Genomic DNA, 12284 nt, shown 5'->3' on the forward strand with positions numbered 1-12284 from the left:
ACCACACTGACTTACAGAATTCATGGAGGTGCTAATCTCTGTTCTATTTTATTTCTTTTCCTGCTCAGAAAGTAATTAATGATTATGGAAGAGAGAAAACCCATATAATTTATTTATGAATAAAATAGCCTTAAATGAGAAAACTGGTGGATTCATTTAAGTGGGCAGAATAAATTTATCTTCTTTCAGAAAATTTAAATAAAATGTAACCCAGATTTGTGACATTTCAATGTATAGCTGTATTTTCATAAATAAGGGAAAAATAATTTTCTAGGGAGAAAACGTAATTCAGCAGAAAAAATAAGTTGTTTATTTCCCTGTAATATGAATCTTTTTTAAAAAACAATAAAAAATATGCAAATCCTATAAAAACATTCTTTCAAATAACTCTGCATCATTTCAGTCTCTGAAATGAGAATCATTGGTTTTCGATTTGAGGAAAAACCATAACTATATTTCACTATACTTTTTTTTTACAGATCTTCATGAAAATACTTGAAAAATGAATTTATTAGGAAACATATCTGATGTCTTCTATACTGTTTTTCTAAGCCAATTTAAAAAATTTCCGTAAGTGCAGTTTTTGCAGTTTTTGCACCCTGACAAGAAATTTTTCAAGAAGTCAGTTTAAATAAAATTGCATTTTCAAACTTGTTAGCTTTGTCAGGTTCTTTAGTGACTCTCGCCCTTCAGAGTTTTGCTTTTGCAGATCTGACTTCTTCCAGGCAGGAGAGGCAGTAAGGGCTTATGGGCAGAGCAAATGAGGACTCTACAGCTAAGACATATACTCACAGCTGCATTCTTCAAGAGCAGAAGTTATTACAGCACTCAGAGAAAGAAACAATTGTTCTAGAAGGCCAGCAACCTTATTCTTCATAAAATGGCCACTTTAACAATTTTTTAAAGCAATTTACTTGAAAAATAAAGCAAAATATCAACAAATAGACTTTTTTGTGATCACTTTTCCCATAATCTTTTTATCTTTGTTTTGTAGTGTGTAAGATGTAATGTAAAATAAGGAAGGCTTGAACAAAGCATTAAACAAAAAAATTGTTAGAAGTTCAAGTATACATACAAATAGAGATGCATTTGTATTTCTCTGTATATTCCAACAAGGTAATCAACTGTGTGCATTCTAATAAGAGAATAAAAACTGTTTTTTAATATCCTTAGAATCCTTATCGAACAATGTTTTGTTTTGTTTTGTTAAGCAGACTTTCCACAGCTTCTCAATGAAGTTCCCTTTGAAGAGCGTGATGATAAATAACAGAGCTTTTCCAATTGTTATTTTGCCAAAAGGTATTGTCTGAGGTTTTGTGTTCATCATGACTTGTGAAGTTCAGCTGTGTCCTTGGTCCTAGCTAGCCAGAGGAGGGAACCGGCAAAGACATTTCATTGTGGCTCTTCCCAGAGTGAAAATTCAAATGCCATGCTTTTCCAGTTGTTAGTCTAAAAACTTCTTACCTACCATTCGGCTGAGGGGTTGGAAGAGTTACCGGCACATCTCAGGCTGAATCAGTGTAGCCCAGAGATATTCTGGCAGGTTTTTCTGGTAAGAATAGCTCTTTTTCATGTACTGTTTAGATGACTTTGAAGATTTAATTACTTTTGTCTTTTTGAGTTACACATTTGCTGAGGGATCATACCACACACTATGAATTTCTTTTATGAAACTGAATTTGGTCTTGGTCTATAAATTATATAAGAATAAGCCCAAAATCTCATACCTGTTGATAGAAATATCTGTCCTTTTGTAGTTTCATGCATGAAACTGATAATTTCACACTGCTTATACTGTAGCTACATTTAGTAAAAGTTTTGGTTGCTTTCATATTCAAAATATGAATATTTTTCTTGCCATAAATAAATCAATTTTAATGTCTAAGAAGAAAATGCTTGGCCATATTCCTATATTATTATGACCAAATGCCATTTTATTTCCAAGTTTTTTATTGAGAAATTCCCTGCACTGGAAAAAGTTTTTGAGTGAGCTATTATAAAGCATAAAATGAATTTAAAGCCTATGAGTGATGACTATGATTTATCAAGCAGCAAAAAGCAAATTGGTACATTTAAAAGTTAATGGTATTTTGGAGTACCAAATTACCATGGGGATGTGACAGAAATAGTTTGCAATTCGAAAAAGCACCCTAAAGACTTGAAGTGTTTAACGAACCCTATCATGTGGTACTATAATATTGGTTTACATCCCTTTTGGACTATGATTGCATTAACGTATGTTTTCCAGGGGTGGATATTTTTGAAAGGTGGCTGTTTATTAATGTTTTGTCATTTTCTTCATAAAGCTCAGTAATGTGCTGTAGCTGGCTGATTTAATCCATAAGGCACTTTCATATTCTGTTGCAGGTTTTAAACAGAAGTCAGATTGCTTTGTTACATTTAGGTATAGAACAAAGGCATTATGTCATCCTACATGTGTATATTAATATATCCCACTGAGCTCAAGTAGTTAAAAAAAGAAAACAGTACTTAATTTATTTCCTTCCCTAGTATATGACCTCCAAAGGCAAACAGAAATCTTTAAAACCCACACACACCCACACTCTCAGACACACTACAGCAGTATATGAAAACCTGAAAAATCTATCCTATTTCAGCTCTGTTACTTTGTGTCTGAGCCTTCTTTTGTGTTGCTTCAACCCTTGCTCATACAGTAGTCTGTTATGATTTCACAGCAGAAGTGGGCTTAATTTTAAAAATCTGTTGTGTTAATGTTCTGAAATACTCACACCCCTAATTCTATAGGCAAATATTGGAAGACTAGTTTTATGCTGATTTTTCACAATCCCTAGGACGTAGAATGCACTGCCATATGTTAGAGTAAGACGACTTATGATGGGAAATCGGTGGAGTGTTTTCAAGTAGGCCTGGCAGGATGAGAAAATCTTGTTAAAATTCAAAAATTGGATTGTTTGTTTTCACTTGCTTATGTGATTACTCTAATATGGCATAATCGTAACTGAATTGCAACAACATGGCAGTCTGTTGGCTTATTTTTATTGCAGGCCTGTTGGCAGAGAGCTCTGTCCAATTGTTTATTGTTTCTACTCATTTTTAATCTTTTCTCATTTTAACCACCAATAAATTGGAACAGAGTAGGTAAATTTTGTTTCATGATATGTTAGGAAAATGTATAAATCGAAAACTTAACTTGAGGGGATCTGGATGTCTTCTGGAACTTTACTGTTTGAAAACAGTGTAGTTGCTGAGGATCCAAAACGTACCTTTTTAGGAAAGCCTCAGGGTTCCAGAATTATATTCTAGAGATACTCTTTGAAATGTGTTTTGTGATTAGAAATTGTATCACCCCATCCATGGTCCATGTTTGTATATAGAGTATGGAATGGGTGCAAGTGCTTCGTAGATAGCATCAGAATTTTGAGATGTGTGATGGTGATGGAACACAGAGATATTCCTGAGATTCTATTTTACAAGTTAGTATATTGAGTAGAAGAGTTTTCTAAATTTTACATGTTAGGGCCTCAGATCACACAATAAAATGAAAATATCCCAAGACTATAATCTGTATACTTTCCCATGATACTCAACCTCAGATAATCTCAGTTTAAAAGTCACAGAATGGTATAGAGGATTGAAATCCAGAAAGGCATTTTTCATATTAGCTTAACCAAGAGTCTTAACCGAGGCAGCTAACAATCAACTCAAATGACTAATTTGATTTTCTACTTCTCTTCCTTAATCAGAATTCTGATAGGGGGATTAATTAGCAATAAAGCAACATGAGAAAGAGGGAAAGAAAATGAGGGCATAGATAATCCACAAACTATATATAATCATCTCTGCATAATCAAAAGTTAACTGTCATTAACATGACATTTGCTTTTAAAGCCAGGCAGAAAATTATGATTTTTGGCACTAACCTAATCTTTAATTATAGCACAGTACCATTCTTCCTTGTGTTAGTTCAGATAGCTATAAATTATATTAGTCTAGGGCTTTTGTGTCATTTCCTTTCCTTTTCCATGATTTATATAGTCAGAATACTGACCTATAATTAAGTGTACTTGAGAATGGTCTCCGGTTAATTAAATGCTCTGGAGTGTGTTTGGTGTGCTTTGCCAAAATTCCAAAGGAAAAGGCCATTCCTGGGTTAAATATCTATGAGGAGCCTGGTAAGTCTTCAGTGCCAGTCATATATGACTGTTGAAGCTGTCATGAGAAATAAAAATGAAACTTTTGTGACTATTGTCTGTAAAAGAATGTAACATTCATCTTTTTGTGTAATTTAAGAATATCACTTCAAAAAGTGATTGTCTCATATAAGGCATGTCCTAGTTTTTAATAACTGGTAAAGCAGAGTTATTACATGGAAACAAAAATTAAAGTCGTGTCTTCTTTCTTCTCTTTATTTTTGCTCTTTTATCTTTTCCTGTAACACATCTCCATTCTCTGCCAGAAACTAGTTGCTACTCAATTTGGTTCAATGTATGTTAGAGAATTTGCTTCTATGTGGAGTGCAGTATGCTGGAGAGGGGCCATCAACACACCCAATTCTCTTGCATGAAGAGTCTACCCTGGTGCCAGAACCTGCCTTGACTCCAAAGATAAGTTGAGACTGTCCTACTTTATCTTACTTTTCATCCTTACTACCCTCTCCCAGCAACGCTTCCCCACCCACATGTACATATGTGCCAGATGACATAAAACTCCTTTCCATTCCAGATCCCAAGGCAAATCCTAAGGCCTGGACCAACTAAAGAGGAAGGCAGGAAGCAAACAAGCAGAGCAGTAGCGTGCGATACGGGAAAGGCCCTCATTTTTCTGTGGTTTGGCTTAACAAAGGAAACTTTAGGGAGATATCTCCCATTCAGGGAGATAGCATCAAAACATGTATTCAGGCTATTGCTCCTCACTGTTGGGGCATCCTTATACAGCAGAGGACACACACTGGCAGGTGGGTGGAGCGAGTTGGGCCCACAGATACTGTTTGGCATGCAGAGTTTTTTATTAAAAAAATGGGACAACACTTTAAAAATAAAGAGATTTTAATCCCAAATCTAGATTTTTTGTTTCTTTTGAGAAATCCGGAAGAAACAAAAAATCTAGAAACAGAGTGTCTGTGTTCTCTGAGCTAAATCTGAGAAGACCACACATGACAAGGGTGACTGTATTTACTGATGACTCACTTGATTGAGTACATTTCTTCCTGGTCTCTGTATCGATTGGAATGTGTACCCCTATGCACACATGCACACACACTCTTAATGATTTGCATGGTGGTGGTGGTGATTGTTTGAGGGAGGGATGGAGAGCTTGAGAGGTGATCAAGATTAACCTTGGCTGGGCCAATGTTAAGATGAAAGAAGGGAGTGTGTGGTAAGGTAGGCTTTCAGGTGTTAAGTTGAACCATATGAAATTGACACTTTTATATGTCAAAATCAATTGAACACTGGCAATTTTATATCTACAATCTATTCCCTCCCACTTAAAAACATCTCCATGACGGCCCTAGAGTCTTTCGTTGTACTGTAGTTTGTTAGAGAACCGTATGTTTCCTTTCAGACCCTAGGATTTCTGAAAGCCATGTTCCCATTTTAGGGAGTGTCTGTCCCCTTCATCCTGCCATAGATGTATTTTTTGTTTTCAGTCCAGTAGATATTCTGTTCGTCGTTAATTAAAAAATTTAATTTACAAACAGGTTCATTTTCTTTGTGATGCTTAGCTCCAGTAACTCCAAACCCAGAAAGACTATTATACATATAGTGGTGAAATATACACAACATAAAAATAGTTAAAATGGTAAATTTTAAATGGACAATTAAGTGGCATTAAGCACACTCACAGTGTTGAACAACTGTCACCACTATCCATTTATAAAACTTTTCTATCCCAAACAGAAGCTGTGTACCCATTAAGTGGATCTACATTCTCCCCGCCCTCAGTCGCTGGTAATTTTCATTCTGTTCTTTGTCTCTATGAATTTGCCTATTCTAAGTACCTCATATAAGTAGAATCATACAATATTTGTCCTTTTGTATCTGGCTTATTTCACTTAGCATAATGTTTTCAAGGCTCATCAATGTTGTAGCATGTATCAAAGTTTTATTCCTTTTTAAGGTGAATAATATGCCATTTTTCACATTTATCACATTTTGTTCATTTGTCTGTTAATGAACATTTAGTTTTTTGTTGTTGTTGTTTGTTTTTTTAGACAGAGTCTCACTCTGTTACCCAAGCTAGAGTGCATTGACATGGTCTCGGCTCACTGCAACCTCCGCCTCCCAGGTTCAAGCGATTCCCCTGCCTCAGGCTCCTGAGTAGCTAGGATTACAGGTGTGCACCACGATATCTGGCTAATTGTTTGTATTTTTAGTAGAAATGGGGTTTCATTGTGTTGGCCAGGCTTCTCTCAAACTCCTGACCTCAAGTGATCTGAATGGGTGTTTAATTTGTTTCCACATTTTGTGAACAATGCTTCCGTGAACTTTTATGTACAGTGACTGTTTGAGTCCCTCCTTTCAATTCTTTCTAGCATATCCGTAGAAATGGAATGCTGGATCATGTGTTAATTCTATGTTTAACTTTTTGAGGAACTGTCAAATTGTTAAATATTTTATAGTTGATAAATGCAGGCTGCATTATATAGTCTTTTTAAATCTAGGTACAGTACTTACTCTCTTTTATATTACAATAAAGCCAGGCTCTTCTTTTATTTTGCCATAGAAAATATTTGTTGGGTCAGAAAAAGGCAAACTCTTTTTAAATATTCTAGTCAAAGAGAGTTTCACTAGGGTCAGACTTTGATCAACACCGTTGTTTTCCTTTTTCAAGCTCATATACAGCACATTTTGGTTTCAGATGAACTGTTCTGGTGATGATTTTTTTAATTTTAATTCCTCTATGAAAACCATCATGCTGATGAGCATGTTCTTTGTAAAACTAACAATTACACTCTTCTGGGCTTCCATTGTTCCAATACTGGAAGTTAATTTGTTAGCACCCTATAATGCATTCTACATTAAAAGTGCCCTTATGTAATCATACATGAACATGTGTGGTATGACCATGAGTACTAATATACATAACACTGAGGAGGAAGTTCTCAATACAATCTCTATACACAAATAACGTGTTGTACCATACATCTCCTTATAAGCAAACGTCACTCATTTTGGATAAATTTTGTGATTCTAATCAAAACAATGTTCTCACTCATTTAAGCACTCTTTAATGTTATTATGTAAATGAGCTCTGGGGATGACTGTGTAGAGTTAAAGTAAGCTCTGAAACCCTTCACTATTTATTTCAGTAGAAAAGAAATGTCATTGTTGGCAGTAATCTAGACACGTCTCCTTTAAATGGTGGCGGTGGTCTGTGTCTGCATTCAAAGGTGTGGCACATCGTTTCATCTTTTCATAGTACAAAAGGAGTTTCATTTAACAATTTCATACTGAATAGTTCTTTCTATTCAGCCATGGAAATAATGGGAGCAGCTCGGTGGGTGGGAATTTCTTCATGGGCTCAAAAAAGACTCAGGACTAAGATACAGGTCTGTGATGCTGGCGACGTAGAGAGGAGATTCAGTGTGGAAAGGGAGGAAAGATGTCTTTTGTTTAAAGATAAAAATTAATTCTATTTCCTCTTTTTACAACAAGAGAAGGGGATAGGAAGGATTTCATACCATTTTAGTTTCAAAAATAGTCATTCAAGTGAACTGTCTGGCCAAGCAACAACTCAAATTTCCTCTCCATCCAATTCCTTTCCTATGTTTTTTCCTTGTCTTGCATCTCTATGGCAATACTCCCCAGGGCACCCTCCTTTAGCTGGACCAAATTGAGTTCCTGTCCTTGTGTGTTCTTAGAATAACCAGCCAATCTAACTTACCACATGCTGAGGGAAAGGCATGGACCATAGACTCCCATTCTGCTGCTTGGCAGTGACAGGAAGTGGGGAAAGCATGAGCTCTGGAGTCATAAGGCTCAGGGATTGAGGTCGGCTTCAGTCCCTTACTGACGTTGTCAACTTAGGCAAGTCAGTTAACTTTTTGAAGTAGTAAGCTTTCCCATCTTATATATTCTTTGTGAAAAATATAGGAATTTAGGGAGAAAATGAGAACTGGGACCAGGGAGAGATAGTGAGGTAAATCCATCCCAGATAATTTCTAAGGAACTTTTAAGAACAGGGCCAACCAACATTAAATTTTGAATCATTTACCATCCTATATTGAAATAGAACTCCCTTTCCATTACTATTAACTTGTAGGGGGAAATTTTTATTGTTATTGCTGATACTTTAATTTAGAATGGGGATGAGGTAAAGGAAAGGAGTTCCACTTTTGAACTAATAGAGACTGCAGAAAGGAATAGAAGGTTGGAGGGTGGATAGGGAAATTCATCAGAATCAGAAAACAATAGTGATTATTAGGGAAATGGGGCCTTCGTTAGCATTCTTGGAGATATTGGACTAACTTTGGGTTGACAATTTTTATTACGTCTAAAGGATATTTTCAAAAAACATTCTTAAATGATATTTTAATGCAAAAATGTGAGACAATCAGAATAAAAGGCAGTCTTTTCTTTTTTTTCTTTTTTTTTTTTTGAGACAGAGTCTCACTTCTTCACCCAGGCTGGAGTGCAATGGCACGATCTCGGCTCACTGCAACCTCTGCCTCCCTGGTTCAAGTGATTCTCCTGCCTCAGTCTCCCGAATAGCTGGGATTACAGGCACTTGCCAGCATGCCCGGCTAATTTTTGTATTTTTAGTAGAGACGGGGTTTCCCCACGTTGGCCAGGTTGGTCTCGAACTCCTTACCTTGTGATCCGCCCACCTCGGCCTCCCAAAATGCTGGGATTACAGGCATGAGCCACCGTGCCCAGATAAAAGGCAGTCTTTCAAACAGAATAAAATAGCTTTATGAAAAATTCACTACATTATCTTTGCCTCATTTTTCTGTGGACTGTAGAACACTTCATTCACTAACATTTTAGAATATTGAATCCAGATTCCATCTCCTCATAAAGCTAAGGATACCAATATCTATAGGAAGTAGCTTGCCCAATTTACAGTTAGGAGGCCAAAAACTTAAGTGTAAACTTAATCTTTTGAATTTGCAGTTCTCTTCTCACCTCATCAGAGTTTCTCATGAGAAAGTGTTGCTAATTAGGATCCCAGGCTGAAAAATGTATTTTTCCCCTCAGAGGGAAGAAGTAGTTTCCACAGCACAGAAATGATTTGGCCATATTGATGTGAAAGGTTTCTTAGATATTTTTTGGTCCAATGGCCTGATTTCACACATGTTTTCATTTAAGTGTAGAAGAGTTAAGTGACTTGTTCAAGATCACATCACTATTATGTGGTAAAACTGGGACTGAAACCAGGTTTCATGGTTCCTGGTTCAACTGAACATTCACTTATTTTAACACCTCCTGTATGCTGTCACTGCATTAGGTGTTGGGATATTAAAATAAACCAAAATAGCTCTGTAGCTATGCTCATAATTGTTAGAATTGGGAGGATGGCATCATCTAGAAAGCAATAATTATAAAAGTATCAAATCTTAAATTTGAAATGGGCCTTAGGGTTAATTAACTCTAGTTCATATGTAAGGAAATGAGGCCCTCATCTGAAGAGGTGGCTTGGGATGCACACAGACTCGAGTAATGTCGGTATTAAGAGTCAACAAGACTTGATGGCTAACTAACCATGAAGATTTAAAATAGAGAAATCAAAGATATATAGAGAATTAAGAACTTGAGCACAGAATGATGGTAAGCATGGACCTAGGAGTTTTGTGCCTTTACTACCTAAGTGACCTTAGTCAAATCATATGACCTCAGTTTATTCATCTTTGTAGTCAAGATCATTTCAATTCTGAGTATCAAATGGTATTATCTTTGTTAAATACGCACTATGTTGCCTGGCACATAATAAGGACTCAGTGAAGATTACTGTCAAGAGCATTAGTGGCATTGATAGGGAAAGAACTCCCCTAAACCAACATACCTCACTTGTTTTCTCTATTAACTTATGGATTCAATATCTGAATTCATAAGATTTCACAAAATCATCTAAAACCTGGCTCCATCATTTAGCTATTTTTTAATCTTCCTGTTATCTCATTTTAAAAGTATTAATAAAAATGTAAGAGAACCAAGGTAGATTTGGGCTATCTAAAGTTTTGGAAACGTCAATATTTGTCATAAGAATTGAATGAAAAATCCGTAGGAAGACCAGCTACCACAATCCAAAGAAAGACTGGCCACTGTGGATTCTATGGCATAGTCCATGAACTCCTAGTGAATGACACCAAGACAGTTTCTTGACTTAGATTCCTAAATCAGACTATGTAAGGGAGAATTTTGTTGGGGTAATCTTAATTGTTAGTACTATTTTGTAAAATACTTCCGAGTTTAGGGGGAGAAATAATAACCAAAAGCATCACATAAAACAAACTTCCATTTCCTTTTATTGCACTTGGTGAAGGTTATTAAGAATGTAATTCTTTCTGCTTGCAATGTGATTAGCAGCCAAATCTTTTGGGGGTAAATTTCCATTGCTATGCTCTTGTTATCGTAAATGGAATTTGCATGCCTAATTCTCTTCCCTCCATATTGAATCCATACCCCTTTAGGTCTAACGGCATGCTAAAAAAGATTCCAAATCTCCAATGTTGATTGTGGGCCATATGTTAGCACTAATTATATAAATGAGACTTGGTAGAAATGTGACATGCTAAGCATTCTGAGCTTAAGGAATTATCTAAATGAATTCTAGCTTGAGTTAGTGCTAGCAGAGGCAAGGAAATGCGGGTGCAGGTTTTGAGCAGATGTTAACAGGTCTGTAAGCCTCTTCATTGTCTTTATTTGTCTAACTATAAGGACTACTGGTGGAATATTGTGTCAGAATATTTTAAGGTGCCATTTTCCTGCAAATTGCATTTTGCACCTACAGATGGATCCATTTTCTGAATAAGCAGAGTGGAATGACAGAATATCAAAGATTAGAATCTGCAGTCTTCTGTGCATTTGAAAACTTAGCATTCAATGAGGTCAATTGTCATGGTCATTATGTCATGGAGGCTGAAGACTTCTAGAAGGATATTTCAATATCAAACATTCTTGCATTTTAATTTTCAAAGTGAAAGTGAGGAGGGGAAAAAGAAAAATGGTTCCGATTCAGAGCAAGAGTGAATAATAATATTGTGAATAACACTGTCTCTGTATATAGTCATTCAGGAAAATATTGCCTTGTAATATATTAATGAAGTGACCAAGGAAGGTTTGGGACCCTGAATCCTGTCATGATTGAAGTCTGACTCATCCTCTTTACTGGATATTATGAAGCCCTAGACAGGACAGTGATTGCCTGTTTCAAAGCCCATGGCAGACCTCACTTACATTCTTGTTTCTCTCACTCACGGGCTTCTTGAGGTTTATCTGTCTGGCCTTCTCATTTGTTCTCCATAGACATTGATCCCCTTGGGGATGTAAATTCTGCCTTTTCTTTCTGGGTCTCAAGCACAGAGTCCAGTGCTTGACACATAATAAACGTTTGCCGTATGATTGTTGTTGAAAGCGTGTAAATAGCTAACATTGATAGAGGATTCAACTATGTATTCAATATTTGATTTGCATTATCTCATTTAATCCATACTGGCGTGTTCTTAGGCATTGCCTTTGTTACTTTGCAGATGTGGAAACTAAGTCTAAGGGAGATTAACCAAATAATTTGTCTAAAATTACATAAGTAGAAGTAATAGAGCTAGAATTTAAACCTACAAATGCCTGACCCTGTGCCTGTCATTCAGTCATATAGAGTGTGGATTCTGTCCTTTAGACACTTATGTGCCAAGTTGATTATCCTCAAATTTGGGTCTCTATATATTCTTGAGGACTGGTGAGTTTCCTCGGGTGACTTGCTTTGCATTTGTTTTTATTGAAATGGTATTCTAAGTGGAACAGGTATAAGCATATTCTTAACCATCTGGATGACCATATTGTGATGGTGTTTACTATGATGTTAGTGCCAACTAGTGTTACTTCAATGATAGAACATTATTCAGGGAGGAAGAGAGGCAAAGTAGATATGAAGATAATAGTTTTATGCCATTGAAGGTTCAGTAACAGTAAGGGTTTGGAGGAGCTTAAACAGAGAAATTGGGAAAAAGTGCCCACAAAGCACAAAGCAATGATGAAGTGAAAATACACGTGTGTGAACATGTGCGCCCTTCCAGTTGGGAACATTCACATGGGGAACAGTGACATAGTTTTTGGGAAACAGTGATATAGTTTTAATAAAACTAA

The 12284-nt window shown here is 36.2% G+C and overlaps 1 protein-coding gene across 2 annotated transcripts in view; it reads left to right on the forward strand.

The window, feature by feature from the left end:
• RARB (retinoic acid receptor beta) overlaps positions 1-12284 on the forward strand; it is a 769998-nt gene that overhangs the window by 103475 nt on the left and 654239 nt on the right. The gene's annotated exons all lie outside the window — the stretch shown is intronic.

This window comes from Pan paniscus, chromosome 2 (genome assembly GCF_029289425.2).
Source record: "Pan paniscus chromosome 2, NHGRI_mPanPan1-v2.0_pri, whole genome shotgun sequence".
Lineage (NCBI taxonomy): Eukaryota > Metazoa > Chordata > Mammalia > Primates > Hominidae > Pan > Pan paniscus.